The 6,000-nt window shown below is 48.6% G+C and overlaps 1 protein-coding gene across 2 annotated transcripts in view; it reads left to right on the top strand.

Annotated features, from left to right (window-relative positions):
* Window positions 1–6,000, top strand: part of LOC118222145 (immunoglobulin superfamily member 3-like) — a 59,796-nt gene that overhangs the window by 30,392 nt on the left and 23,404 nt on the right. The window lies entirely within an intron of this gene.

Below are 6,000 nucleotides of genomic sequence, written 5' to 3'. Positions count from 1 at the left end.
GTGTGATTCCTAAATCACCTGAGTAATTTTGTTCAATAAAAAAGCAGCATACTTAGAATTTTGCAAACCAATTCCTATAAGAGTATCTGAAGCAGAAACTGCACAGTTAGCATTTTTGATTTCCATGCAGAACCGATATTGCTCTTGTCTTCTGCGCTAACAAACAGGCTGTGGTGTCACAATGCCCTGCTATTGTGTGCTGGTCACAATGGGGTTAGTCACAATGTGGTCCCAGCTCACATTCATTCTCACAGGGGATTGGCTGTCTATAGATGCTCTGCTCTGCCATTGGCTGCTGAAGGGTGATATGGGGTACCACAGGAGTGGGGGTGGAGGGTTCTATCTCTGAGAGCAACTGAAGAATCGAGAGACATAGAGGGAGAGAGAGACAGAGAGGGAGAGTGTAAGAGAGAGGCAGAGAGGGAGAGAGAGAAAGAGACAGAGTGAGAGAGAGGGAGCAAGAGGAATCGAGACGGGGAAAGGCTGAGAGGGAGAGAGAGAGGCAGCGAGACAGAGCAAGAGTGAGAGAGAGGGACTGAGATGGAGGGAGAGGGAGAGACAGGGAGAGAGGGAGCGAAACAGAGGGAGAGGGAGAGAGAGGGAGCAAGAGAGGGAGAGAGAGACTGACAGGGAGGGTGAGGGAGAGAGAGAGGGAGAGAGAGACTGACAGGGAGGGTGAGGGAGAGGGAGAGGGAGAGAGAGACAGAGACTGAGGGAGAGGGAGCGAGAGACAGAGACAGAGACTGAGAGGGAGAGAGAGACAGAGAGACTGAGAGATGTAGGGAGCGGGGAACATATTGGGTTCAGCAGTAGATGAATGGGGCCGGGCTGCAGGTGTGCGGTGGCTGTGTGCGGATGTGCTGTAGTTAGTGTCCGGGTGATGGATCAGCTGCAGCTGCAGTCCTGTGGCTCTGCTCCTTCCCCCGCAGACTCAGACTGAAGCTTCATTATGGAAAGTGTGGAAGGTGCCGGAAGGGCCGCAGTCCTCCGCCCGCTTGGTGACAAACGGCCGCAATATCGGCGCGGAGCGGCAACGCGGTCTCAGGACAGGCACTTCCTGTTCTGAAAAATGACTTCCTGTCGGAGCCTGACAGTCGGTAACGCTGGAGGCGGAGCTGGGACTCTCTTTCTCTCAGGTGTGCTGTACCTGCGATCGGCCACGCCCAGCCGCTGGGCCCGCTGCTGTTTCCATGGCAGCAGGACAGGGATGCGTGCGGGCGTTGCCGTGGGGACCAGCGCGTGCAGATTAAGTCATTAAAACGGGAGATGTGTTCCTGCCGTCTGCTTGGACTCTTTAACTGCCCTAATTACCCCCGCTCGGACGGCTGGGCGGGTAATTAAGCGTGTCCCTCCGCGCGGGGGCTGCCGCTGACTTGGGCTCGCCCCACGCCTCGCCCCGTCCTGTCCTTATGCGCCCCGCTTCCTCCTAATGAAACCCCGAATCTGCTTCCTTCACTCGATCCCCTGTTCCCTGTCTGCTGTCCAGCCCCCGCAAGGGCATTTCTCCCAGCTGCTCATCTTCCGGCTCTTAATAGCCGTATCACAGCCAGGCACAAGTGTTACGATTTAATGGAAAAGTACGTAATACCCCTCCCCCACCGGGGGGGGGGGGGGGGGGTTTAATGGGCGAACCACATGAAAGAGCATGTTAGAGAACACAGACCTCTCCATTAGGATAGGGCAGTGCTTTCATTGGCTGTGGGGCTCTGTAAAGTGGGGAGCTCTACTCTAATTGGCTGAGGGGTTAGTAACCTGGTGAGCTCCCACTCTGATTGGCTGAGGGGCTCAGTAACCTGGAGAGCTCCCACTCTGATTGGCTGAGGGGCTCAGTAACCAGGAAAGCTCCCACGCTGATTAGCCCATAGAGTTAGATGGGGATGTTCCTGCTTTTCAGACCATCAGTGCATTACTGCAGTAACATGCATTTGACAAATAAAGTTAAGGGCATGTTAATTAGCATTCATGAAACACAAGAAGGGTTTTTTTTTTTTTTTTTAAGACGTGGACTAACAAAAAGCCCCCCAAAATGATTGAGTCTCCTCCTCCTCCTGGTTATGAAGTTGGAAAACCCAAAGAATCACTTGCTTGTTGCTTAGTAACCCAACCATTTACTCTAACCCTGGACTCAAACCCTGAAGTCCTTAAGCCCCAAGTTCTTTCATAATGCTACTTTAAGAGTTATATGTACTTTATAGCAGCTACACTGTACTTACGTTTAATTACATGATTAGCTGTGTTAGTCTATGAAAAGAGTTCTGATACGCCTACTTCCAAACGCACAACAATGACATGATGCCAACCAGGCAGAACAAAGGCTTTATTGAAGAATATTTTGGAACAGCACCTTAAGGTTTCTTACAAATTATTATAATTATTAAATACAGGTAAAACAAGGTCCTCTCCATCTCCCTCTCCAGCAGGAAGTGCCATAAGGTCGTTCCACCGAGCCTCTGAAGGTCACAGATGGAGTAGCACGAGGCTGTTTTCTGTAAACAATTCACGGAACATCCTGCGGCCATCGTTAATATTCAGAAGGTTATTTTCCCCTTTGACATCATTTCATGGTGAAATTGAAAGTGTCAGAATCAGATGGATTGCATCTCTAAATGTTATTCCTGACGCTAATGAAATTAGCTGCCTGTGCCGGTCCTCTCCTCTACTGCCCCGTCTGTCCTTCAGTCTGCTGCCATTTGCATTCTGATGATGTCACAATAAGACAGACAGCTCTCACCTCTCATTGGACCACTCCGCTCACCTCTCATTGGACCACTCTGCTCACCTCTCATTGGACCACTCTGCTCACCTCTCATTGGACCACTCCGCTCACCTCTCATTGGACCGCTCCACTCACCTCTCATTGGACCACTCCGCTCACCTCTCATTGGACCACTCCACTCACCTCTCATTGGACCACTCTGCTCACCTCTCATTGGACCGCTCCGCTCACCTCTCATTGGACCACTCTGCTCACCTCTCATTGGACTGCTCCGCTCTGTTCTTGTCCTCTGTTCATAGTTTTATTCTGACAGTGGATTAAACCTTTTTGCTTCAGTTTTCACTTTTTTTCCGCATTATTTGAGTTTCATGCGCATTTTCTGTGCATTTGAGAGTATAGACGAAGTGCAATACGTTTGAATGTGATGTTAAAAATACCATTATTATTTTCGATTTGTCATAAGATTAATCGCAGCTAACAGACACAGCTGTGAACTAAACTGTTGGCACTTTTTTTAATCTCTGAAAAATGGGCAGATTCTCATCTGAAAGATGTTCACTTACTCCATACATTCCAGGAAGTCCCCTCACAGCTTGTCGATAACAGGAAATGGCCTTTTGAAATATGCGAGCGTAGTAATGCAGGGCTTCTGGGTGCGTCCTCGGATGCAAAGTTCCTCCGTGCCGGACAGTGGGAAAGACTCATTATTGTCCAGCTGATGAATTATAGATGTGGGAAACCAGGCTGACCCTTTGATAAAAGCCTGTACTGATGCTTTTTATCTGTGGTGACTGTACAGTAGCACTGATGTGAACGTTAAAAGGACCACTATGTGTCCTGCAGGCATATTAACATGGTGATGTAACTGAATAAATCCCCTTTATGGTCCTGCCTGAGTTATTAGTGGGGTTATTTCTTAAAGCAGAGTTCACACGACAGTGAAATTTAAGGCCTTTAATAATGCAGTGAGAATCCTGCATAGGCGTATACACACAAAAACCGCTTCCATAAACTAAAAAAAACACACGTTAAAGCACAGACACATACACTGACACAAACACACAAACATGTATACACAGACACATACACTGACACAAACACGCAAACATGTATACACACACGCACATGCACACACACACACATAAAACCATATGTGTGTCTGCAAATTTAGAAATACTTGTGAAAACACATAAGCACACACAAACACTAAGTGTACACACACAGACAAAATCCCAAACAGTGGTTGTTTCTCTTAGAAAGTCTCTCTCTCCCTGTCTTCTCCCTCTCTCCCTTTCTCCTCTCTTCCTGTCTCTCTCTCTCTGTCTCTCACTCTAATGATTACTGACTCTGAGAGAGAAATGGAAGGGGAGCACTTGTGGTAATTGTTCATGTATTTGTGTTTGCTCTCAGAGTAAATTGTGTTTACTCTGGCTCAGAGTGAATTGTGTTTATTCTGGCTCAGAGTGAATTGTGTTTACTCTGGCTCAGAGTGAATTGTGTTTACTCTGGCTCAGAGTGAATTGTGTTTGCTCTGGCTTAGAGTGAATTGTGTTTACTCTGGCTCAGAGTGAATTGTGTTTACTCTGGCTCAGAGTGAATTGTGTTTACTCTGGCTCAGAGTGAATTGTGTTTACTCTGGCTCAGAGTGAATTGTGTTTACTCTGGCTCAGAGTGAATTGTGTTTACTCTGGCTCAGAGTGAATTGTGTTTATGGCGGTATACTGTGGTATATGGCGGTGTACTGTGGTATATGGTGGTGTACTGTGGTATATGGCGGTATACTGTGGTATGTTGTGGTATACTGTGGTATATGGCGGTGTACTGTGGTATATGGCGGTGTACTGTGGTATATGGTGGTGTACTGTGGTATATGGCGGTGTACTGTGGTATATGGCGGTGTACTGTGGTATATGGTGGTATACTGTGGTATATGGCGGTGTACTGTGGTATGTGGCGGTGTACTGTGGTATATGGCGGTATACTGTGGTATATGGCGGTACTGGTGCCAGGTTCTGGGAGAGTGCCAGTGAGCTGTTCCAGGCTGAAGTTTGGCTCAGACCTGCTCTGGCGCGTTTCCAGGGGGTCGTGCAGACTGTGGAACAGACGAGGTCCCTGTTCAACAGATCGATGGTTTTATTCTGTACCGCCTCCCCCAGGACAGCGTTTTAAACGTGCCGTCGATAAACGCTGGCGCATGTTCAGCTCCCGTCGTACTGTCTGTCTGCTGCCCTAACCCCTCCAAACCCCTCCTTTCCTCAGCACTGTGTCCAATGGCATTTAGAAATGTGCCTCTCATTCACAAACCATCCAATAAGGACAGAGCCTCTGACATGGGTGGAGTCATCTTGTGCCCTTCAGCCAGTGAGATTCATTTGTTCCGGGGCCTTCGTGGCTTTGCTTTCATTGGCCAAACATCCAGACCCCTAAAAAGCAGAGGATGAACAGAGATGTGAAGTGAAGGAATAAAAGAGAAGTATGACCCGGAGGCAGCAGGCTTTGCCCCAACGCTCTGTAGCACAGGCAGGTCTCACAGGCAGGGTCCAATCGGCTCGCGGGGCTGGAGGTCAGCGCTGCCGGCTGCTCTGAAGGACAGGTTTCCGCGGACACCTCGCCCCCGAGCGTTTGGATGAGCAGTCGGGCGTCCGGCCCTTTCTCTGATCCCCTTCGCTTGCGTGTCTGATGGAGCTCCGCACTGTCAGAGGCTTATCAGTCACCTTATTTCTGCGATCTGTGGACTTCATTTACATGCCCAAAAATGCATATCATATAAACTACAGTCACACACACACGCTTGCACATGCACATACATATACACGTACACATACTATACACACACACACACAATCACACGTACACACACATGCTCAGTCCGCTGAGAGGCTCATGTTCAGTTTAAGAGCACTATCGCTCACTGCTGTGCTCAGACTGAATGGCGTAATGTGACTGCTCACATGCAGCTCAGGGCCTGTGCTTTATGAAGCTCTCTGAAGCCTGTGCCTGCTGCAGAGAGGAGTCAGTCTGACGCATGTCTGCTCTGTGAATGAGGAGCCATACAAAGAGCTTCATCAGTATCTGCCCTACAGCACAACGCAGATCATCTTGCAGTCCGCTTTCATTCTGAAAACAGGTCATCTTTGTTTCCTGCTTTTCCACTGAAATTATGTAAAACTACAGTATACATGCAGACACAAGGTTAATGTGTGCATATAAAGATGCCTCAGAGCATGCTGGGATAGAATGCTCAGGTCTGTAAGAGGACAGAGAGCATGCTGGGATAGAGAGGC

The sequence above is a fragment of the Anguilla anguilla genome, chromosome 3 (genome assembly GCF_013347855.1).
Source record: "Anguilla anguilla isolate fAngAng1 chromosome 3, fAngAng1.pri, whole genome shotgun sequence".
Taxonomy (NCBI): Eukaryota; Metazoa; Chordata; class Actinopteri; order Anguilliformes; family Anguillidae; genus Anguilla; species Anguilla anguilla.
Note: the sequence above shows the minus strand (reverse complement) of the source record. Positions and strands in the feature narration are given on the sequence as shown.